We start from the raw sequence: 26,359 nt of genomic DNA, 5'->3' as shown, positions 1-26,359 counted from the left end.
CAGCTCGGCTCCATCAGCCGCGCAGCGGGGGCACCTCGCTTCAGTCGCACCAAAGTATCTCAGGATTCTCCCAGGGGTCATGTACGCCCTGTGCAGTATGAAATAATGGATAACTTGAAAACGAGCATTCCTCGTGCTATTGCGCGCCCTCCGCACCAGCTGCGCCCACGCCGTGTCTGGGATGGGTTTACCTAGGTCAGTTTCCCATTTGAGTTTCAGTGCATCGAGAGGCGGCAGGCGCTCGTGGAGCATTCTGTTGTATAAGCAAGATACCGCTTTCACCGTTCCCGCCGCCATCATGGTGTATTGGCACGCCATGGCCGTCTCCGGCTCCGCCAGTCCCAGTCCCCAGTGCTTCTGCATTGCTCCCGTCACAGCAGCATGAAGGAGATAGCCCCCGCGTGGGAGGTCAAAGCGTTCCTGGAGGGCCGAGTACGGGAGGAGCTCCCCGTTTTCGAAGAGGTCCCCTATCACCTGTATGCCTACCTCCTCCCACTGCTGCAGGCGGGACCAATCGCCTCCATGGGGCAATGCTGTCAGCATGCCCAGTGGCATCTCCGGGGCATAGGGGTGCTGAATCCCTGCCCGCCTCCGCGCCCTGTTCCAGCAACGCCGAAATGTATCCTGTTCAAGGGACAGATCCCGGGTGGCGAGTTTCTGTCCTAGCGCAATATAGGCTAGTATGTGTCGTGGCGTGCCCCGCTGTCGTTTATCCTCCGGGCCTCGGTAAACCCGAGCCACCTCCTGCGTGAAGATCTGCAATTGGGCAGCGAGATAATAGAGCTCATAGTCTGGGAGCGCCAAGCCGCCCTCATCTTTCGGGCGGGTGAGCGTCGCCAGCGCCACTCTACATCTGCCCGTCCCCCACAGGAATGAAGTGAGCTGGGAGCGAAGTCGGCGGAAAAAGGAGCTGGGGATCCAGATCGGAAGCGTTCGGAAGAAATATAGCAGCCTCGGGAGGGCCACCATTTTCAGCAGCGCTATCCTACCAGCAATGGATAGCGGAAGTGTGGCCCAGAACGCCATGCTACCCTTCAGCCCCCTGACGCATCTCTCCACATTGCCCTCGAATAAAGCCGTCGCTGTGTGGTAGACGTATACTCCAAGATAGTGGAGACAAGTCGGCTCCCAACGAAGCAGCGGCCTGTGTTCTGGGCGGACCACGTCCTCCCTCAGTGGGAAGAGGCTCGTCTTCGCCCAGTTAACTCTGAGGCCCGAGAGGTCTCCAAAACGTCCTAGCAGCTCCTCCGCCCCCACAAGCTCAGTCGCGTCGTTGTCCAGGAACAGCAGGAGATCATCGGCGTACAGCGAGATAAACTGTCGCCCGTCATCAGTTTGCACACCTGCGAAGTATCGCCCCCTGTGGGCTTCCATAGCCAGCGGTTCGATCGCTAAAGCGAACAGTAATGGGGACAGAGAGCAACCCTGCCGGGTGCCCCTCCCCACTGGGTATTGGTGGGACACCAGGGATCCAACCCGCACTCTCGCTACGGCCGCCGTGTAAAGCACTTGCGTCCACCGGATATATCCTGCGCCCAGCCCGAAGCGCGCCATAACTGCATATAGATAATCCCACTCCAGGCTATCGAACGCTTTTTCGATATCGACCGAGAGGGCAAGTGGAGTGCCATTCCCCTCCCGCAGGTCTTCCATGAGTCGGATAAGCCGTCTAATGTTCAGTGTCGTGTTCCGGGTAGGGATAAAGCCGTTCTGGTCCTCGTGGACCAGGGCGGTCATGTGCGGTAGGAGTCTCGATGCTAGTATAGAGCTCAAGATTTTATAGTCGGCCGTGAGCATCGAGAGCGGCCTATAGGAGGCCGGACTACTACCTTCCCTGCCAGGTTTCAGTAGCGGGATGACTATCGCTTCCCGCATCGATGGGGGGAGGCGACCCGCGGTCCTTGCCTCTTTGTACACAGCCAGAAGCCGCGGCGCTAAGGCGTCAACATATTTGCCATAAAACTCGATGGGCAGGCCATCTATACCCGGCGTCTTATTACGGGCCATGGACTTAATAGCTGTTCGGATTTCCCCTAAGTCGATGTCCCTTCCCAAGTCCGTCGCTTGCTCGTCTTCCAGGCGCGGTAGGGTAAGGTCATCCAGGAAAGCCTCCGCCTCCATTTCCCGGTCGCCCGGGGTGCTACTATAGAGCGTCTCATAGTATCGCTGAAAGCCGTCCACTATGGCCGACTGGGTGTAGGACATATTACCCCCCTCCCCGGCAAGTTGCAAGATAGGGGAGCAGCGTTTCGTGGGGTTGGAGAGCCATGCCAGCAGAGTGCCCGATCGGTCGCCTTCTACATGAGATCTCAGCATGTATGCTCGGTAATCGTAAGCCCGTAGTCTTTCCACTTCAGCCGCTACTGCCTCCCTGGCCGAGCTCACCGTGTCCTGCAGCTCCGGCCTGCCTGGTCGGTCCCTCTCCGCTGCCCTCAGCTTGGCGTCTGCCCTCTCTAGGTCGGTCAGCAGCACCCGCCTCGTGCCTACGAACTGTGTGATGCACTGCCCTCTCATTACCACTTTGAAGGCATCCCATTCCACTGCTCTAGAGCCCGTGGAGCCCTCGTTATCGGCGAAGTATTGTGTCAACCCCTCCTCCAGGGCCGCTCCGAATATCGGGTCCTCCAAAGTCTCCGGCCGGAGCCTCCAGATTGGTACCCTAGGTTTTTCCGTCATCCAGTCTAAATGGATCAGGAGCGGATTGTGGTCCGAGACCGTTCTCGTCAGGTATTCCGACCAGGTAACCTGCGTCAGCACGTCTCGTGTGCACAATATCGCATCCAGCCTAACGTGAAGTTCGTGTACCCCGGAGTAAAACGAGTAATCTCGGTCTGTTGAGTGCTGCGCCCTCCATGCATCGGTCAACCCCCAGCTCTCTTGCCATTCATGTCTACCCTTAGCTACACGGTACACCGGGGAATCTCTCAGGGGAGGGTGGGACCTATCCAGTTGTACATCCGCCACGGAGTTAAAGTCCCCTCCCATGAGTATCGGACCCACCAGGAAGTGCGCCAGTGTCCCCGACAAGCTCGCATAAAAGGCTAATTGGTCTATGTTCGGGGCATATACGCTGCATAGGACTATAGCTTTACCCCGCAACTTGCCCTCCACGACCACAAACCTCCCCTCCGGATCTATCAGCTGTCTAGTCATTTGAAAAGGCGTCCCCGCCCTCACCCAGATCAGAGCGCCCCTTGCGTAGGCCGAGTAAGAGGTGTGGAAAACCTGCCCTCGCCATCTCCTCTGTAGTGCCACCCCTTCCTGCTTCGTGATGTGTGTCTCCTGTAGGAGCGCTATGTGTATCCCTCTCCTCTGTAGGTAGGCGTGCACTGTATGCCTGCGCTGCATTGTGTGTAGTCCCCTCACGTTCCAGGTCATGCATTTCAAAACATTCGAGTTAGCCATTGTCCCATAAGTCACGGTTCTCCTCCCCCTCCCTGTTCACACTCCCGCGGATGATGGTCCCTCCCCGTCCCAAAACAGAACCTCCCAACTGGTCAGCCCTCAAGAAAATCAAAATCAGCGTCTGCAGAATCCCCCCATCACCAAACCCCAACTGTGGTGCTCCCCCTCCCCCCAGAACAGGCCCCAATATCAAGATACCAGACCCCATCCAAACACCCTGAACTCAGAACCCCCAGGTATTTAGTTCACAGCCGGAGCTGCAATCGCCTTAAGGGCGTGCGGAGCGAGGCCTCGCCCAAGAGGGGGCTGCGTGACCCAGGCCCGCCGCCATCCCCCCACTACGGAGAACAGCGCGTAATCGGTCACCCAGCGCCCGCGCCTGGAACTAACCCCCCCGCTAAGCAGGCGGACCCCCCACAAGGCCCAGTCCCCTTACCCAACAGGTCCAAATCAAATGTTCAGGATTTCTTCTGCCGTTTGCGGCGTCACCACCGGATCCTTGGCATCATGGAGCCCCGACAGGTCCGACTCCGAGCCCGAGGCCGATATGATCGTCTCCGTGTCCGTGCCTCGTGTGGATTGAGAGTCACCCCCATTTCCAATGGTAATCACTGCTTGCAGCGCAGCTTTGCGCTCGGCTTCCGTTTGTGAAGCGGTCGGTTTCCCGGCTCCGCGGCGTCGCTTGCGCAGTCTCTGCGATTGGCGCGGCCCCGCCGGTGCTCTTTCCCGTTCCTTTTCCTTCTCCTCCCGGACCTTGGCGCCATCCGTACCCGCTTTGTAGGACTCCCACCAGTCCCAAGCGTCTGCGGCCAGGTTGAAGAACATTGTTTTGTCGTCCACCACAATTCGGAGTCTGGCAGGGAACAGCAACGAGTATTGGATACCTTCTGTGCGCAGCTCTTTCTTGATCGACAGGAAGGAGGCCCGCTGCTTCTGCGTTTCGAACGTGAAGTCAGGGAACAGCGTAACCCTACTGTTCGCGATTTGGAACGGGCCATCGTCTCGGGCCCTCTGTAGCAGCAGGTCCCTGTCCCTGTAGTGTAGCAGTTTAGCCACGATAGGTCTCGGTGGGAGGCCTGGTTTAGGTGGCCCGGACGGGACCCGATGAGCCCTTTCCAGGGTAAAGAAGGGCGACAAGCCCTCAGGCGCCACCACAGTCCTTAGCCAGTTGTCGCAGTAGGCCAGTAGGTCCGTCCCCCCTTCGCTCTCCGGCACACCTTCGATTCGCACGTTACTGCGACGGCTTCTGTTCTCCGCATCCTCTGCACGACGCTCTAATACCTGAATCCGGTCTAGAGCCTCTGTGAGGTTCCCCTCAAGTGTCTTGTGGGCCGGTGCTAGTATCTTCAGGGCCCCCTCAGTCTCCGTCACTCTGTCTTTCAATTTGTCGTGGTCGGCTCGGAGCAGGCCGAGCCCCGACGCCACCTGCGCAATGTCGTCATGCAGCGCCTCTCTCGTTGCTGTGATGGCCTCCAGGATCCGATCCTGCAGCCTCTTCAGGTCCGTGGGCTCCCCCCCGTCTATTTCCGCCGCTCCCGAAGCCGTCGCCTCCTCTTGCTTGCCTTTAGGCTTCCCCATAATGGCCCACGCGTGGTCTCGGGGCTCGGTGCAGCACCCACTCGTCTCACTGCTCCGCTAGCGTGGCGCGAGCACTCACAAAGCCGGGCCACCCTCCTTGATTAGACCTCCAGCGTTGGCAGCCAGTGTCGCCGGGCAGGGGACAGCCCCCAGGAGGCACAAGCGTGGGGCTCCAGGCCGTGAGTGGTGCGGCTCCAATTGCGCAGCGCCGCCACGGGTAGGTCCCCCCCCAGCCGTCGTCCGCCACTGTCCGGGGTCCAAGGTTCACCAGCTCTCGTGGCCCTCCAGCAGGCAGTCCTAAGCACTCCCTGGCGTGCTTGCCTCCCTCGCGGTCAAACAGGGCGCCCCTGGACTTTGGGCCCCCTCTCTCTCAACCCCCCCTCCGTGTCGCTCTGTTTTGCGGCTCACCTCACAGTTCAGGGGGGGGGGGGGGAGCATGCAGGTTTCCTCCGGTGCGCCGGGCCCCCGCCGCGTCCGTCAGGCCTCAGGGTGTCCTCAGCGCGCAGCGCTCTTCCCGCAGCCTCCCGGGCCGCTCGGTCGCGGCCGCTCCGCTGCTCCTCGGCTCGCCCAGGAGGGAGCTCCTCAGGGCCCCCGGGGGGGGGGGGGGGAAAGGGGCGCCTCCTCCCCGGTTTCGGTCCTCGGCGGGTCCCGGCCGTGTCCCCAGGTGTCGGCCCACAGTTTAGGCAGCCGGGCTTCTCGGGTCCGTTACTGCGGACGCCATTTTGGGCGTTCTTTCGGCTTGGCCCCGGCGGCTCTGCAGTGCGGCGGAGGTCGGACTTCGCGGCGGCCCCTCGAGCGCTCCGCTGTTGCACCAGTGACGCCCACGCTCGGCCCGATGAGTTCCAGGCACAGCGCCGGGCTCTCCGCAGCAGCAGGCAGGATAAGTTTGGGGAATAGGCGCGGAGCTCTGGGCTCACGCCGCCATCACCCTCAGCGTGCAAGCCACGCCCCCCTTTGCGATAAACCTTGATAATAGCAAGGTTTATCTTCGATAATTTCTGACGATGCTTAGTGGTAAAAAATTCGTTGGTAAGCATCGTTAGCGATAAATATCGCTTAACTTTGGTAATATGCCCCAACGTCTGTTAACGTTCGATTCGAAGGAAATGAGGAAGTGTTGAAAAACATTGTCTGCGCCATCTTGCCTTTTTTGAAATGCCACACTTTTGTCGTGCACGGCAGCCATTTTAGATGTCTTGACCAGACCCACTCTCTGCACGCTGTCGATTCGTAGCATGGCTCCTCACCCACGCAAGCATCTTCCCCAGGCACTGGTCACCACCGCTCTCTGTCTTATGCATGGGCAATAAACCTCCCCCCATCTGCGCTGCTCTTCCCTGAGAATCACACTCTGTGCCCGCCCGACACCTCCCTTTCGCCCTATTCACTACCGCACCCTCTGACACTCCTCTTCCTCTGTGTCCGATTGTCCAGGCTATCAGCTAGCCCTGCAGATGTAGTTTATGGCCCCAGCTGTAAAGAATCACCCCTCTTCAAAGGAGTTATAGTAGATCAAGGCCCACACCCGATGAGATCCGTCACACCACACGTGTTCCTACTATCTGAAAACCATCCTGTATTGTGATTGGGGAGGGGACCGAGCCTGAAGCGGAAGATTGCAGGAATGACTCTTTGTACATCAAAGTTTTTACAATTATGTGTCACATTAAAAATATATAGCACTCCAACAAAGTAGTAGGAATATAAAACTTTAATAACATATAAATATATACAACAAAACAAAAACAGTAAAAACATTTAAACAACGAAGAGACCGTGGCAATTTCTTTTGAATTATCCAATAGATTTATTGAAATTGACAGCACCAATAATGAAATATTCTTGTCAGTAGCGGTCTGTTGTGCGAATAGTTCCAAGGCAGCAGAACGCGCTGAAATATAGATGGCACGAAGGTGATGTCTAGTAAGTTGCCGCCCAGCAAATAACGGCGTGGGGCGCCGCGGGGTGAGTGAGTCCAGTAGGCACCACAGCTATTCTTACCGGCATTGCAGAATTACTGCTGGGGACAATGCCTGTGCTGTAGCAGGGTCACAGCAGAAACAAAAAGGATTCTGTTGAAGATGTTGTTGGTTTTCAATTTGAAAACAGTTCTGGTGTCAACTGCTATGCTAATGTAGTGGTTAATGTTTTGTTTTCTCTAGAAAATGTAAAAGAGGGGGAGGCAGTCCAAAGTTCCGTTAAAAGGGCAAAGGAAAGGATCGGTGGTTTGAACTATCAGTCAAAAAGGGGAGGGGGTGCAATAATTTTTCCTACCGGGTCACACTGTGCTTTCACCGGAAGTGAGGTCTGCAGGATTCTAGTAATTCAAAGTGAGGCTGGCGCCAGCATGGGAGCGCCGACGTCCCGCGGATACAGTTTCGTCACTCCACGGGCGATCATGGCAGTCATTCCCCATCGGGGGTCGGAGACTCCCGCGGCTTCTCTAGAATCTTCAAGGTCGTGGAGGACTACGGTGGTGGAGTCAACCAGTGACCGGGCCATTTCTTTATGCTGGGCCCGCTCTTGCCAGGTCGACCGCCATTTTGAGAGTTCGGCAGCTACCGGCGATCGCGGGGTCACATGAGCGGACGGGCTCCACCCTGCCGGGCGAGACGTTGCAGCATGGCCACAGTGGAAGAACCCTTTTCCGGGCGCCTAGAGCGCTGAGGGTGCAGCTGGGAAGCCTCCACCTGGGGAGGCGGGAGAGGCCTGTTCGCACCGTCTCTCCCTCCCAGTGCACCCCACGGCGTCTCGCTTGAGATTTGTTATGGCCGGACCAGGCGATGAGGACGAGGGGGGGGGGGGTCGGAGGCATGTGCAAGACATCCCCCTCCAGTGTTGTCGCAGCCATTATTCAAGAAAGAAGAAGTGTCCCGTCCGTCTTCGGGCCGGGCTTCCGGTAGATGTCGGCCGGACGCCCCTGGCTCTGGCCCCATGAACGGGTTTCTTGGTTTATCGGCTGCAGCCGGATCCCGTCGGCCTCGGCCCCCCGACCGTTGGTGGCCGGACCGGTAGAGCATGTGGCGGGACTACCTGCAACTCTCAAGGGCCACCGCGGCCGGACTGGGAGAGAGAGGGGAGGGTCGAGGAGACATTCCCCCCCCCTGCAACTGTTCAGCGTTGTAAAGGCAATCCCCTGGCCGGGTCCCGCTGGCCTCGGCCTCTCCTCCGGCTACACCCTACGTTAGGATCTCCTGGCCGAGGCGTGGCAGCAGGACCTGCCTTATATGGGCTGCTCCCGGCTGGGCGTAGCCGGAACCCTGCCCCACCTTGGAAGTTTCCAGAGTGGGGGCGGATGTTCTACTGACTTGCATTTTCCCTAGTCTATCGATTTTTTGGGCGTGGCAGGCGGTGGGACAGCGAGGGGTGATTTGGTTTCTCTTACTGTTTTTCTGGTCTCTCACCACTGGCATATTTTAACGTTTTCTTGTTTCTAGGACATTAATAGGTTTTATCATTACGTTATGTTATCGTTTCTTTGTTCGTTGTTTAATAAAAGTTCATGTTCATCAGTGGCCTACTGATTTTCGTTTTCCTATTCTTTTCTTTCCAGGTTGTTTCATGCTAAAGTTTCTGTTAACAGGATACAGTGATCACTTCGTTATTATTGCATATGTCCTTTTCACTAGGGGTGCTCTCTGGTCGGGCCAGATGACGTATCTCTAGTAAATGGTCCGGGTGAAACAGGTGCATCAATCAGTGGGGAGTAGATAGGCATGACAGATTACAACGGGGGAGAAAGGTCCGCATTACGTACCCTTTCACTACTTGCAAAGATTTTCCTACGTTTATTTGCAAACAGGGAATACCTCCAAAAAGAACTAATTCCCAAACAGTCAATGTTCGGACAATCAATCAATCAATGAGGAATGAAATAGGTACGACGTGTTAAAGGCTTGCGTTACCTACCCTTCACTATCTGCAAAGGGAGAGAGAATATTCCTATTCTTCCTCGTTTGCAGGCAGAGAAGATCCTTAAGAGAATTAACTTCGAACAATTCAATGCTCGATTCAAACAATCAACAAGGGGTACTGTGAACACAAATGAACGCCGCTTATGTACATACACATTGCTATTTCAACAGGTTGTTCCTAATGTTTCTATTTTAGCGAGGTCAAAAAGAGATCCCATTAGTGGCCTACTGATTTTGCTCGATTCCTTTTGTTTTTTTACACGATTTTTCGCTATCTGCAAAGACTAAACAGAGTATTGCGACTCTGTGCTTGTTTGTAAATAGAGAATGAACCAAAGAGAACAATCAATCAAATGGAGAGAGAAGCAGGCACGACGGATTACAAAGGGGGCAAAGGGCTGCGTTAACTACCCTTCACTATCTGCAAAGAAAGAGTACTCCTAATAGAAATGAGGGGTGGGGGCAGCATTCAAAGCAGATCAGTGTGCATAAACACGAAAATGTTTTTACTTACCACGTACTTGACATTCGACAGCTTATGATATTTGCTATTAAAAAACCATTGAAATTCACTGAAAAAACCATAGGTTATAGACCATATATAGTTAGGAATTAGCATTTACAAAACCTTGAAAATTCACTGAAAAAACCATAGGTTATACACCATATATAGTTAGGAATTAGCATTTAAAAAACCTTATTTTACTCACACAAAACCATTGAAATTCCATATATAGTTAGTTGCACTAACTATATATCGCGCACCCGCAATCCCCTGCTGATCATGTCACATATTACATCATTCATGACATGGTCAGTGCCATCACTGATGACATCACTGATGACATCTCAAATGACATCACTAATGAGATCACTGATGACATCTCATTTGACATCAATGACCACATCACTGATGATATCATTCATGTGACAATACAATGCATCTCCTCACGTTTTAATATAACCTCTGTTTCACCCAGTGTTAAATACAGAGTATAATTTTTGAAACCATTGACACACCAATACTAGTTACTACATACGTACTCACTGATTCCTACGTCTACACACACATTCACTCATTCACCCATACAATCATTCATACATACAATCACTCATCTTTACAACACTATCATATGCACTCATACACCTATACAGACACTTACACTCTGCCACTCATCCATGGAGTTACTCACACACCTAGTCAGTCCTGTAAAGAATCAATCACACTTCCATTTTCTTGTCTATACAGTTAAACATAGAGCACCTTACATTTTCAAACATATACTAACACATACTTACTTTCTTATACAATCATTGATACAAGTACACATTGATCTGCACAGAGTCACACACCTCCCAGCCAGCCACACACACACTCAGTCTCCTATACAAATACTTGGACAATCAATCAATAACCCATATAGTTAATCATATAGCTACTGATCAACACATGCAGCAGTTTACAGAACAACAGACATAATGATGCACAAATTAAGACAGTTTAGTCACTAACCCATGCACTCAGTGAGACACATTTAATCACTCACTCATACATTCAGTCATGCACCTACTAAATCCTTCGTCCAGAAACTTATACATCTACTCATTCTTCAATATGTAAAACATATTTAAACTTTACAGAAACACACAGTCACTGGATGATGTCATCAGTGATCTCATCAGTGATGTCATTTGAGATGTCATCAGTGATGTCATCAGTGATGTCACTGACCATGTCATGAATGATGTAATATGTGACATGATCAGCAGTGGATTGCGGGTGCGCGATATATAGTTAGTGCAACTAACTATATATGGAATTTCAATGGTTTTGTGTGAGTAAAATAAGGTTTTTTAAATGCTAATTCCTAACTATATATGGTGTATAACCTATGGTTTTTTCAGTGAATATATATTTACTTCAATTTTTTCTAATATTAACACAAAATATTTTATCATTATGTTTACGTCTTTGTTTTAATTGCTTGTTTACTAGTGCGCAAAATAGTGTGAGCATTTTTTTTTTTAGCAAAACCACTCTGTTCAGAGAGAATGAACATAAAACAGATGCAATAAAAGTGAGTTGTATTACGACCATGCTACATATATGGGAAAAAATACCATCTGCCTTACATTCCAAGCATATTGCAAGTCATCAAGGCGCTCCATGACCATATAGCCTAGGGGAACCAGGGCGAAGATCGAGTTCCTTTATAAGGTCATGGACCTTCGAGGTAACTTTCAGTATCCTTTTAATGTATGGCAGAATATATTTTAATCCCTGGTGTGGAAGAAAACAGACAGGAAACTCATATGCGATTCACGATGCCAACGTGCCAATGCTTCGTTGGCTGAACCTTTGAAACATATAATGCTAAATTATTTAATTTTTATGGTACTCACACATTTTCTTTAATGCAGTAAGTGGAGGAAAGCTCACATTAAAACTTAAATACACACTTACAAGCAGGTGATCAGCTCGCCTTGTGGGAAGAATGTGAGGAGGCCTTGAGAAGTATTACGTTGCGGTATATTAGAAAAGCTAAATCTGCAGTTCTTGCTTGGCTATGCCAACTTCAAAACGAAGCAAAGCCTACTTAAACAGTAAGGAAAAATGTGCAAAGTACGACACTGAAATCCGAAACGGCAGTATGTGTGTAGCAAAATACTTGTCAATGTGCAATCATACAAAGGCTTTAGTAGTGCTTTAAGCAGGTTCAAAAATGAATTCAAATGTGTTATTACAAACAGCTGTATGTATACATTGCGTCCTGAATTGTCACACCATCACACTTCCCAAAACTGCTTAGTTCCTTGGGTCTTGTTCTTGAATACGAAAGAGACAGTAAGGCTGCAGACATGAAGAATAAAAGTGGAATCAAACACACCAAAAAGCAGATAGTAATTTAATGCAAAAACATATACGAATCAGGTTAATGTAGGACAGATTAAAAATACTGTAGCTCAGAATGTGTAGAAACATGTCCAGTGACGTTGTCTTTTATGTAATGACCTATAGTGTCCAAAAAATAAACATGTTGCTTTAAATAAATAATTTTTGCTGCTCACTGTTCATTTTAGGAAAAACAGACCAGACAAATGTACAGCCATCTGTAATTAAGCTCTGTAACCTGCTTTTCACCTCTTGTTCTGGCATGAGGCTTTATGACATCACAACTCAATTGTAATAAGTTATTCAATTAAGCAGCTATGTCATTTCATTATTGCAGGTGAGCAGAGGCGCTACAACTCAACTATAGTAGGAAAATTATAGTGGTATAACTACTCCCAAAAATGCAATTTGCAAATAAACGCAGTCACAAACGTTTTGGATTTGTTTCCTGTAGTGAATTTGCCTTTTTCTGATCACGATACCAGATTTTTAAATTTTTCCGGACCCTGTGTTTGCTGGCTTTAGAACTCTGTGCACTTTACCACTGCTAAATTCTAGTAAAGTGCATGTATTACTCTGTAAAACACGCTAAACATGTGCTGTACATTGAAAATTCATATTTGCCCTATTTCATTGTATTATATGTTAATTGTAAGTGGTGCCTAAAGTGCACCTATGTCATGGAAAGTTAAATGTTATATGTGGGCTGCAGTGTATATATATTTACACCACCCACATATTTGATAAAAACATGTTTCTAACAGGAGCATCATTATGCTCTGGCTAGGCTGCAGTTTAAATGCACTTCTGCAACACATGGTAGGGGAAACTGCCTTTGTCATGTAGAAAAAAGAATATTTTTGTATATTCATAAGACAAGCATAAAATGTACCTTGTAGATCCACAAGACTGGGGGCAAATATTTAAAAACAGCGCACCCTACAAGTTGGGTTTGGTGTGCCGTCAGAGTGAAATAAAAGCTAAGACCTATTTCACTTTGTATGTCTAGCTAGACTACTCTCTAATAGGTCATGGTGATGTTAAAAGCTTGGCCCCCGCCATACTAATATGGCAGGGGATAACCAGGGACTTATGGCGGGCGGATCGCCACCGTCGGGCCGGTGGTGAGCACCACCAGCTCGGCGGGGGCGATCCGCCCGCCATCATAATGGGGCCCTTAGACTCCAGCCACGGTATATAGAAAACCAGTTTTGACTCTGTCAGGTAGGAGATTGGCCAAGATGCTGAAGCTAGGCCTGCTGGAGGCAGCTTGGTTTTGCCACCTTGAAACAGGGTGCCCTGGGTAATTTTATAGCAATGCAAAGGGGGTGCTGCAGAAGGAGGTGCAGGGATTGTGTGAAACTTGTTTGGGGTGGGCAAGCAAATTCTTCCATTCACTCATTAGTACGTAGGATAAACCTGCCACCTGCCCCACCACCTTCTCATAACATTCCTGGACCTGGTAAGACTCTATCCGAAGAATAAGGCCCTGCTGGAAGAAGAATCCTGACTCCTGCTGGAAGAAGTGGACTCACACAAGGACTCAAGGTTTCCTGAAACCTTTAACTTCACAGCAAGGTGAATACAAGTGAAAATAACAGTACCTACTGGTTAATCCATGACCACTATGAGACAGCTTATGCTTGAACTTTGTATGGATCAATAAATGCTACAAACCCAAGGAAGGGTGGGTCTTAATGATGAAGAACCTATGTTTTGGTGAGGTCAATGGGTCTATAAGATCTTTGTATTATTAGCCTTGTCAAGACTTTTACTTACCTTTTTGGGGTCTTTAACAAGTGTTTGAGTGAATTGGTGATATTACAACCACTGCTAAATGACACTAGGGTGTGACATTACCTGTCCTGTAAGTGAATTAACTTCGCGGGCCTCGTTTGTTTATATCGATGAACACTTAAAATAAAGTTTAAAAGGTCTCCAGAACTTTGCTGGCACTCAAGGACTGGAACTGCTCTCCAAGGGTCAAGTGGTTAGTCTCCTGTTTACCTTCTTCAGGGACACAAAAGCAGAAAGACTCATGCCTTCAACAGGGCCCAGCTAACTAAAGAGGAGCAGACGCCGCAGAAGTCCTGGCTGGAGAGAGACCTGATGTCCAGATACTTGCTTTGACGAGGTATAGGTTGCAAGGCTGGCCAGAAGAGCTTTCCTAGTAGTTGAAGACTGAGTCTGAAGATAAAAGCTTGGACTACGACAATCAGTTTGTTGTATCCAACCTCAGATCCATTGTGGTTGGCCTGAAAATGCACCCAGGATCCAGCCCACTGTGAACTATTGTTTTTCTATTGCATATTACTTCTTTCTTTTAGCCTTAAAACTTTAGAAATCTATGTCTCTGGTCCCCCTTAGCCTATTTTGATGATCTTGATGTTATTTACCTCATTAAATTTTTCTAAATTGGGTTGGGAATCTTAATATGTTGTGTTCTTTACAATGAAACTGTTGGTGCTGCTTGAACAGAGCGCACACTTTCTCTTGTGATTGCTTGCTGCTGCTTGTGCCATAGCTACCAGGAACTGAGCAGACATTATGGGTATTGACCTACCACAATGTTTATTGAGTTGGCAGGTGAACTACCCGTCCAAATGAATAACCTAATATCTGACCTATTCCATCGAAAACTAAATGTGTATATAACATTCATAGATATATTCTCTCATTGTCTTCCTTTTGGACACGGCTTATCACTTCACATTCTGTTTTTTTTTTTTTATAAACTTTATTGGCATTTTCATTTCTTGCAGTAGTTGGTGATTATACATTTTAAGGCCTTCAACATTCCTAGTATTTCAACAGTGTATTCGGGATGGGTTACATTGCCCACTTAAATTATTATAATTGTATTAACTTATTGATTCCTTATGTGTCCTATACTTATTAACGGTAGCTACATGTTACCACCTGATAGGCTAACTCCCCCGACTTCACATTCCAGTTGTACAGTGAATCTGTGATTAAAAAACTTCCAGTATAAGTGACTGGAGTCAAACTTACCCATACTCTCTCTCGCTCTCCTGTACATGCAAGCATGCACAGAGAAGCACAGCCACATGCATGCACATAACCACACAGGATTAGCTGGCCTAAAGGAAAATCTGGCAGTTCCGAAACAGCTGGTCTGACAGGCCAGAGTGCGGACTGGCTTTTTGACTGGTTGTAGGTCTATTTTATGATTTGGTGATCTGTTTTTTTTCTGATATTACCACAAAAAGTGTCTGCAACAAGCACAAATGCATGCAGTCTTCCATACCTTTAAAAAAAACTATTCTGAGTGCCTTGACAAATTCAAAGCTACCCCAACATACAGAATGTGGGCCATTTTTTTTAACTATCTGATTCTCTAAAAGGGCCACTTTTATTTTGGTGTCTGGGCCTATTTTTGGCCCTCGCCTGACCCTGTCCATCAATTGTTCTTTTTGCATTTGTCACCCTGAGTGGCACGGGTATGCTCAGATGTGAGTCCCATGCTCTCCATGCCACTGGAGTCAAGCTATCCTGGCTGATGACGGCTGAAAGCCTGAAACCGGTCCTAGGATGCTTGTTTCCAGTCCAGGGAGTACCTGGCCTGGCAGTTCGGGTTGGACTGTTCCCATTGGGCGTAGGGTCAAGACTGATTTGCATATGTCTGGGTCCTAACTGGAATGGCATGGTGAGCAAAAAAACAATGGATTTAGGCCCAGATCTATATACTAGGGTGAATGTATGACATTGTTCTGCATTCTGTCCATCAATTGTTCTTTTTGCATTTGTCACCCGAGTGGGATGGGTATGCTCAGACGTGAGTCCCGTGCTCTCCATGCCACTGGAGTCAAGCTATCTTGACTGATGAGGGCTGAAAGCCCAAAACTGGTCCTAGGATGCTTGATTCTCGTCCAGGGAGGACCTGGCAGTTTGGGCTGAACTGTTCCCATTGGGTGCAGGGTCAAGACTGATTTGCATATGGCTGGGTCCAAACTGGAATGGTATGGTGAGCAAAAAAACGATGGATTTAGGTCCAGATCTCTGAACTAGGGTGAATGTATAACATTGTTTTGCATTCTGTCCATCAATTGTTCTTTTTGCATTTCACAAACACCCACATGAAGAAATGTACTTCCTATCCCTTCTCAACTCATACCAACATCAAGAGACATTAAAACATTTGCCACAAAACATCACTTTCGCAAACAGTTACTTTTTTAAAAATATTCAAGTAATTTTTATTGAAATTTTAGAAGAGCGAAAAAGTACAGACATGGTAAATGTATGGTGTATAAACGGTATCCCGTTGGGGAGACATAAATGCAGCAGAATACAGTATTCTCAGTTTTCTCGAGATAGGTGATAAGTAAAACGCTAAGTATAGGTAGTTGTATGTATGTGTGTTGATGATGAGGATGTTGTTTCTTTGTTTGAGGAGGTTTGAAGGGATAATAGTGATTTCTGTTGAAAACCACATCAAATGATTTATTGTGAGGACAGGTGGAAGGAACTAGTAAAGGAAAGAGGATAGGACAGACGAGAGAAAGAAGAGAGTAAGGTCCGGGGAGAGGTATGCCCGGGGGGTATGTTTGGGGAGGAGGTGGGGAAGGAGTGGGGGGAAGAGAGGGGTAGGGAATGGGAATGAGAGTTGTTATGAGGATGTTGTGAGCATGAAGTTATCTAGCTTGGACGAGATATTATCTTTCCTCCCTAATGTGGTCTTTAGATATGTTTTTAGAGAATTATTCGCCCCTCTGGTTTATTGTACCCATTCCCACCAAGTGTGGGGAGAGAGTTTGGCTGAGTCTTTCTATTAGCAGAGAATGGCTTTAAGGCCTGTTGAGACAAGGATGTCCCAATAAAGGCTGTCTTCCCTGTTTAGCTTGAAATGCAATGCAGCCACATGTGGCCCAAGTTTCCTGGCTCTTTTTGCAGCTCCAGCAGGTATCAGAGTTTCAGAGGCCAAGTTTGAATAGTTTGGCAAGGGTCAAATGGGTCATATAATCCCTGCAGTATCTACTTTGGGCTAGGGATGGTGTAATTGTGTTTGAGGTTAAGTTTTCTCAGTTGTGCAACCAGTTCAATGGTGTCCCTTGAGGGCTGCATGTATTACATAGCAGTGATTCCCATTTGTTTTGTATTGATTTGGTTAGTGCAGAACTGGTAGGGGATAGGAGGGAGTAAAGTTTATAAGCAAAGGCCTCCTTTTCTGTACGAGTGTAAAGTACTGGGTAGATCAGCAGTGATAGGGGATTTGTGTCTGGAGATGTTGGCTTTGTTTTTTAAGAAGTGCTAGAAGTCTTTGTGATTGAGGTCAAATTTATCTTTAAGATGGGAAAATGGCAATGGATTGTGGGTGGTGCCAAGGTCTTCCATTATCAGTACGCCTGGGTTTTAGAGACATAGGAATTTTGACACATCTCAAGTTCAGCGGCCCGCCTTACGAAGATACGTCACTTTGGAAAAAATCATAAATACCACTGTGTCCGTTTTACAGGGGATTTTAGGTGGGAATGCCTTCCTCACATATATTAAAACATGATGCAGCCAAATCTGGAGAAGAAAAAAGAGACGCAGGCCGATAAAAAAGTGACGCGTCAGCCTAGATGCCTCACTTTGTAAATATGGAGCAATGACATTGCCGCCGCTGCGTCAAAGAATATGATGCTGCGTTGGCGCAAGCTCCTTGTAAATATGCCCCTAAATGTAGAGTTGTGGATTTGAAACTGAAGGGTAGACTTATGCATAAGGAATGTGGGAACATAATCAACATCCCCTGCTGCAAATGTCAGTGGAGTTGCACTAACAATTGGCAGGGGCTTACAAGCTGAAAAAGCTGACAGTAATGAACGACATTTGTGCACGTAAAGTACACAAGGAGCAAATACACTGTTCACTGGTTTTTGAAAAAAAGATTTAGGCATGCTATTCGTCTTTCCTTTGACCCTGAAAATAACCTTTAGGCACACTGATGCCCCTGAGCTCCTCAAAACTGGCACAACTCAAACGTGACACTCGAGCACTAAATAAACATCGCATATCGAGAGGAAATGTCTATTTGTATTACCAGATTTTAAGGATAGATTAAAAAATATCAAACAATACCGAGGGACAACATAGAGGTGAAAAAAGCACTTTCCGTGTTGCCTATTTAAGACGGCGTTGAACCTGACAGGACTTGTGGCATTCTCTCACCTGTGCAGGCCTGCTGCATGGAAACGCTTTAAAAGCCCTGCGCTGCCCTGAAGGCGGCTCTGTCCGCCCTTCAAGATGACTGGAAAGAAGAGGACAGGTAGGAGTGGAATGTCATCATGCAGGAAATATGGGTAAGTCAAGTGGGTTTGCAGCCGTGGAGCAGGCCGGGAAAGACATACCCGCAGGGTGTTTGGGATGCCAGACTGGGCAGAAGTGCAGCAGATAGATCGCTACTCATACAAGCCCCGAAGATCGGAAAAAAAGACTGAAAGAACACACATCTCTGACAGAGTGAAACAAAATCAGAGGCTTTTGTCTTGAAGTTCCTGAGGTGAAAAAACAGATGAGTGCATACACATTAAAGGAAAATGGACAAAACCTGTAAAGACCACCATCTGCAGATATTAGCAGAACATGTACATTAAGTATACCCGCACAATGTCCCTGAGGAAGGAAGTAATGAAACAAGACAGTGGTCTGATTGTCAGTCAATTGATGTAGGGGGTCATAATCACTGAGGTGGGACTTACTGATGAGGGCCTGTATTCCATTAATGCCTTGATATTGGGAGCAATGGCCATGCCTGATTTCTGCACCACTGGGACACTTTGGTATTACAGAAAGGACATTAAATGCTTGCACAGCCCCTTCTGTGATACAGATAGCACCAGCGCACAGACAACTAGCACTATCCAGAAGGGGCATGTCATCATTTGCATGGGAAGTGTGAACACCCTCTAAAAAGGTGAAAATGGGGTCAGATAGACTACTCAAATATCCCCTACAAGTGTGTGCAGTCACTCACTGCCTCCTCTCACACAGGGGATCTCTGCCTCCTTTGAAAGTGCAGGTCAAGTGCTGCATGCACAAAGAAAGTTATTCCAGCTACTTCAAACAGCCAGGCTTCTTTTCATTTATGTGCAGCTCTCAGGGAGCACAATATCAGTAATAAGGCATTGCCCCGTTTGCTTCTGGAACACCTACTTAAAAGTGTGTCATGGCACAAACATTGGCAGTGCACCATTACCATAATATGGCTCCTGGTCAGAGGTTCCTTCCCAGCACCATCCAATTACTAATTATTCTGCCTGGAATAGGGGTTAACAGGTAGACCAGGTTGTGCCAGATAAAAATCTGCAGGCATACTCCCATTTGCTCAGAGTAACGGGACCTTTTCCACTTCCATTTACCATCTGTTTTTAGGAGGTGGAATATGGAAGTGGTGAATTACTACAGTCAGGAGGTTGTGGACATGGAGGGTGTCTGTGGCAGGGAAGGATGCTGCCAAGCAAGGTGAGTCTTCCATGCTCCCCATGCCACAGGAGGGGCATTAGATAAAGACAGACTGTGCATAGGCCCTCAGGCCGTGATTTACGCAGACTCAATGTTACAGGCTTGTGTTTCCAGCCAATTAAATTGGGCCTAGTGCATAAATGTCAATTCACCAAAACATCAGTGGTAGCAGAAGTGACATCACACACCCTTAACTTTAAAAATATCGCAGTAAGGGACATTATCGTGAGCTTTGATCTTAGCTCTTCATAGAAAGTGATGTCACATGCCCTTTAGAGTACTTATACGAAATGCCAGGGCACCCTTACCCCTTCCTTTTTTATTTTATAAAAATTGTGTTTGAAGAGAATATAGTGCTACAGAGCACTGAACAGTACCAGGAGCCTAAATTATTCTTACCACACACAAATAGTCATGGTTTCATGGTTTGCTCTATAGGGTATAGCACACTGGGATAGGCATTAATAGACCATAGGGAGTATTTAAGTGGAATTGTAGAATTTAATATACACCTTATATTGAATATGAATTATGGTATTTTGATTCCTGATCATTTGTGAGGCACTATCACTTGTTACACTCACAGAGCTGTTTTTTCCCCACAAATCATTCTCATGTATTTAACAATAATAAAATAAAGAAGTAACTTGTTCAAAAACGTATTTGCTTTTTAGTTAATTTTTTATTTGATTAGAAGAATGTGCATTGCACTGCAGAAATGATTTCTTTTACAAAACCTAAATATAATGCCCTGGTCCCAGAGTAAGCTGCAGAAAGTAAACAGTGCTTAATAAGACACTGTTTCCTTTCAGTTCTTGCAGGGGCAGCGGGTGTTCTTTGAATGTGGTATGGAGTAATACTTGCCCTGAATTCTAACAAGAGAGTGAAGTGAGTGAGCAGGACTACCTCTAAGGGAAATTCGGGGGAAGGGGTAATCCCCTCAGAAAAGGTTGAAATTGAATTGGGTACACTAGTGCATTTTAAACCAGAATTGTTACATTAATTAAAAAGACATTTGGCCTGAAAGGGCATTCATTGAATATTAAAGTTATTTCACTGTGTACAAGTGTACAAGGCCAATGAAACATGATGCTCTCCAAATATTGACGCCATTTTGTTTTACAAAATATGCTATGGGTACCTCTATATGTCACAAATTGCCTTCATTATGCAAGAGTCCGCATTGTGGCATGGATGCCCCTTCCTCCCATATGCCATGGGTGCCCCATTAGACCAAAATAACATTCAGTATGCCAGTGCCACAATTTTGCCATTAGTGCTGCCCATATACATGCATGATCCTTTATTAAAAACTTACCTCTTGTATGTTAGGACCAGAATTTGGTCATGGTTGCCCTGCCCCCAGTATACCGTGGTTATCATTTTCTAAGCCAGGAATTACCATTAGCTAGTGTCAGCATTTTACCATGGGTCCCCCTATGCCAAGAATTTAATCCGGTATGCCAGAGACAATATTTTGATATGCCTGTCCGTATATGTCAAGTATAACTCTAGCAGGTTAGTGTAAGTATCGTGCTAAGAATTGTCTCTAGTATGCTAACACAAGTGTTTTTCCAGAGGTGCCTCTATTTTAATTTTTTTAAATAGTTTTATATAGTGCGAACTCGATCCAAAGGTATTAGAGCACTTTACATGAACACCAGTTATGTTACAGACGGACTCATTCATTTTTGGTAGGCACAGGGAGATTAAGTGATTTGTCAAGAATCACAGGATGTTGAGCGTCTCTGTGGAGACTCAAAACCGGTTCTCCAGCTTCAAGGTTGACTGCTCTAGCCAATACGCCACATCCTCTCCCCAAAATCTCTATAAATCAAGAATTACCTTCAGAATACTAGGGCCAACTGCAGGCTTGCAAGCATTAGAACACATTTTCTCTCATACTCACTTGCATTCACTCATTCATTCACTCTCAATTGGAAAGACTCATAAATTATCGCACACTCACTTGGACTCACTCATTCTTTCTCACCAAGTCTCACTTATTCTTATTATGACTCAGGCATTCTCATTCTTTTGCATTCATTCTCTCGCAAATTTTGTCTCTCATACTTTCTCACTCCCTCAAACTCAACTGCATGCAGTCTTACTTTCATTCATTTATTCACACGTATTCACACTCACTATGAAGCATTCCTTTTCGTGCACAGTTACGTTCATTTACTGCCATGCACTCACATTCCTTTCGATGAACCATGCCTCATACTCTCTAACAGTCTGTACACTAATGGTAATTTATTCTCACTAACAACCTCCCTAGCAGTAATTCTCTCTCACTAATTCTCACTCGTTCTCACTCATTCAGTGACTCTAACTTTCACTCACTACCAGTCACTCACTCTCTCCCACTTTACCAAAGACAGTCATATATTCACATGCTCTCTCTCACACTAATGCACGCTCATATGCACTCACCAACCCGACAAACATTTAAAAGCATGTACATGGCCGGACTGGCCATAGAGGGCACCGGGCAACCGCACGGGTCGGGCCGGTTTTGGGCCCCTGGGGGTCGTTTTTGATACAGGGCTGTTTTTGCAGCATAGCTGCAAAATCGGCCCTGTATCAAAATCGGCCGAAAACCTGCCCCGGCAAAGAGCTCGGCGGCACCCCCATCCCCCCCAGTGGGGAAGATGGGCCGACCGAGCACTTTGTCAGGGCCGGTTGTGGTTCCCAGTCCGGCCCTGAGCATGTACCTTACCTTGCCGGCTGTCTGCGAATTTCTACCCATGAGGGTGATTGCCCGTCTGTTCTGGCCCTGATCTTGCCATTTCTGAAGTCAGGGGTCTCGCAAAAGCAGTACCAGGGGTTCCAAAACGCTAGCCAGGATAACAACTGCTACCCCTGAAACCTCTAATCGATGTTCATTCCCCGTTTACCCAAATCTCTGCTCTTCTTTCTATCTTGTGTGTCTCCTTCTCTTTCCCTCTATGTCTCTTTCTGAGTTCTCTCACACCAGTCTCGTTTTATTACTACTCTTACTGCTGTTACCTCACGCTCTCTCTTTGAACTTTCAGTCTCACCTCAACCTCACCTAGCACTCCTTTATTAGGTCTCGCCTGCCAATGCGCTTGCGCATTGATGGCGAGAATTATAGTAAGTGGAAAAGAAAAGTCTACCAAAACGGCTGCGGATCCCATACAGTTCATGTGAGATAGGCGCGTGAACGCCAGCCACATAACACACCACCATTTGTTTGTGCCTCGCATCAGACTTCAAAGGCTGTCGCTCCCCCGCCCCCCGCGTACACATCACGCACCACCATTTGCCTGTGCCTAGGCATCAGACTTCAAAGGCTGCAGCTCCCCCCCGCCCCTCCACAGCAATGCAGAGAGCTTGTTTCATATTGTGTGCGTGTTCCCCATGTTAGTCTCAAATCTCTGTCTTTTGCAGGAGACGCGCTGCTTACATCACGTTCTAAAACTGCGCTGTCTTCCCTACCACCTTGTCCCCAACCCCCTTTCTAGTTTATCCTTCACCCTTTTACATGTAGCTCCCCGTGGGGTGCCCTCCCTCTACCACCAGTTTGTCATTCATTGTAATATTGCTAGCTGCTAGTGTGTTAAGGTAACCTGCCCGCCCTCTCTTCCCTATCCTGTGTCATCTCTCTGGATCACAAGGGGATGCAATAGGCTACAACCCACCCCCATTCACTCCAACTCCACCCTCCACCCTCCAACTCCACCTTCAACTCCAACTCCACCCTCCAACTCCAACTCCACCCTCCAACTCCACCCTCCAACTCCAACTCCACCCTCCAACTCCAACTCCACCCTCCAACTCCACCCTCCACCATCCAACTTCACCCTCCACCCTCCAACTCCAACTCCACCCTCCAACTCCAACTCCACCCTCCAACTCAAACTCCCCCCTCCAACTCCACCCTCCAACTCCACCCTCCAACTCCAACTCCATTCTCAAACTCCAACTCCACCCTCCAACTCCACCCTCCAACTCCAACTCCACCGTCCAACCCCACCCTCCAACTCCACCCTCCAACTCCACCCTCCAACTCCAACTCTACTCTCCAACTCCTACTCCACCCTCCAACTCCAACTTCACCCTCCAACTCCACCCACCAACTCCAAATCCACCCTCCAACTCCACCCTCCAACTCCACCCTCAAACTCCAACTTCACCCTCCAACTCCACCCTCCAAATCCAACTCCACCCTCCAACTCTAACTCCACCCACAAACTCCAACTCCACCCTCCAACTCCACCCTCCACCCTCCAACTCCACACTCCAACTCCACCCTCCAACTCCAGCTCCACCCTCCAACTCCACCCTCCAACTCCAACTCCACCCTCCAACTCCACCCTCAAACTCCAACTCCACCCTCCAAATCCAACTCCATCCTCCACCCTCCAACTCTACCCTCCACCCTCCAACGCCACCCTCCAACTCCACCCTCCAACTGCAACTCCACCCTCAAACCCCACCCTCAAACTCCAACTCCACCCTCCAACTCCAACACCACCCTCAAACTCCAACCCCACCCTCCAACTCCACCCTCCAACCCCACCCTCCAACTCCAACTCCACCCTCCAACTCCATCCTCCAACTCCACCCTCCAAATCTACCTCCACCCTCCACCCTCCAACTCCACCCTCCAACTCTACCCTCCAACTCCACTCTCCAACTCCACCCTCCAACTCCACCCTCCAACCTCACACTCCAACTACACCCTCCAATTACACCCTCACCCTCCAACACCACCCTCACCATCCAACTCCAACTCCACCCTCCAACTCCAACTCCACCGTCCAACTCCAACTCCACCTCCACCCTCCAACTCCACCCTCCAACTCCACCCTCCAACTCCAACTCCACCCTACAACTCCAACTCCACCCTCCACCCTCCAACTCCACCCTCCAATTCCAACTCCACCCTCCAACCTCCAACTCCACCCTCCATCACTCAGGGACACCACCACATCACTCAGGGACACCACCACATCACTCGGGGACACCACCACATCACTCGGGGACACCACCACATCACTCGGGGACACCACCACATCACTCGGGGGCACCACCACATCACTCAGGGGCACCACCACATCACTCAGCTACACCAACACATCACTCAGCCCCACCACATCATCACTCAGCACCACAACAGCACTGTCCTTGCTTGCTACCAACAAGCATTGCCATAGCCAATAGGATTCGCATTAGGACAGTGTAAGCTATTGGCTTTGTGAATAACAATGCTATTAATTTATATATTTTCAAAGCCAACACATATTAAAAAAATGTGTCATTTACAATACCAATAGCTCACACTTTCCTAATGCGAGAACTATTGCATTGCTAATGCTTGTCTCAGATGTATCTTCTTCATGAATCTACCCTCTCCGCTTCTCTTTTTAGACTGTCTCATCAACACAACTGGCTTTTCCTCTATTTCTTTCTATCTTAGCTGCATCTTTCTAATTTTTTTCACCTGTCACATCTCTCATCTGTGTTGACTTCTATGTCTCTGTAGCCTTTTTTTTGCCTGTTGGTGTTATTTCTCACCTGTCTGTGTAGTGTGTTTTCTTCCTCTCTTCTGGTCTCTCTACTGCCCTTGCTCATCAATTAACGCCTCCTTTCACTCCCACTCACCTGACAATACGTGAGAGAGAGTGAGATATTTAGACTCTTATTTTTTACCAGACCTCTCAACTAGCAACAATAAATTAGTCATGTTGCTATTGTTATTTTGAGGACATCCCTTTCAAACACACTCCAAATGCAGCTGATAACAGAGATTCCAGTTCAAAATGGTGGCAACATTTTGTTTCATAGCGGTGTCAGTTTCACTGGTGAGTTCATTCCTGTCAACCAAAGGTTTTTGCTACAGTGAAAGAAAGTTTAAATAGGTTCACAAGGGCACAGTTTAACTTTTGTTCCTGGCACTGCTTTTTTGACCTCGTATGCCAGGGGTCGCAATGCCTCTACCAGGGGCCGCAAGGGTCAATTCATGGGTTGCAGGTGCCACCCCTGGCAACCCCTAATTGACGTCTATGGCCAAGTGCCTACTTTATCCAGTAATATCAGGTATAACAGTACGAGAACTCTCTATGTTGGAGAGAGTAGTAGCCCACTGTAGATACTGCTGATCCGACTTATAATCAGAACCCTGGGTGTGGGCTGAAAGAATCTGACCTGGGCTTTGTACAACAACAACAACAACAACAACAAAACTATAGACATTTGAATATGTGATGGCAAGGCTATTTGAGGAGATATAACTGAAAATGTAGAACTAAGGCAGGAGAAACGATAGAAAAACAGAGCACAATGAAAAACATTATTTTATCCTACCGCCTTATTGTGGTGTTGAAAGAGGACACACAGAAAGAATAATTTAGGTTAGAGATACATCGAATTCCATTATTGTCTCTTTCCCAGATATGTAACTAATCACTCTAATGCTGATGCAGCCGTGTATGTACCTTCCCATACTGTGCCCATTTGGCCCTTTTGTTTGCCTCCTTGCAAGCTCCCCAATACCAACAGGAAATGGTGTTGAATGTACAGCCAGTGTGCTGGCCTGGGGTCACATGGGCACTGGCCTGTGACTTAACATGTCCACTCGGCTTTAAAAAAAAATTAGACATTAATCTTGCCAAGGGTAGTCACATTTTCTCAAATGGACATAAAGGTTTCTTGGGCAATCCCTTTGAGCTGTGGGGTTGAAGTGTGGTTGTTCTTTCCTGATCCCCATGTGATATGTTGGCATAACTGTTTCTGGCTCACCGGTTATGGTGACAGTATGGTCTTTGGTGAGCTGATAATAGGCCTTGAAATGTGACATGTTGCAGGTTACTTGCTTTTCTCCTGCACCCACTGTCACCATGAATATTCTCCAGGCCACCACTTGCTTTGGAGTGCTACAGTATGCTGAGTCTGTCTTTCTCACATGGGCTTGCATGACTATTTATTTATTTGCAGGTTTGTACCGCGCTGGCTTCACTCCCTGAGGAGTATCTCCGCACCTTTGGCTTCTACATTGAATTAAGAGGAAGGGCTTTAAGAGCTGTTCCAGTTTACTGTTTAAACAAGAAGGTCTATTACCTAGTCTCCTTCCTTT

This window comes from Lissotriton helveticus, chromosome 5_1, assembly GCF_964261635.1.
Source record: "Lissotriton helveticus chromosome 5_1, aLisHel1.1, whole genome shotgun sequence".
Classification (NCBI taxonomy): domain Eukaryota; kingdom Metazoa; phylum Chordata; class Amphibia; order Caudata; family Salamandridae; genus Lissotriton; species Lissotriton helveticus.
Note: the sequence above shows the minus strand (reverse complement) of the source record.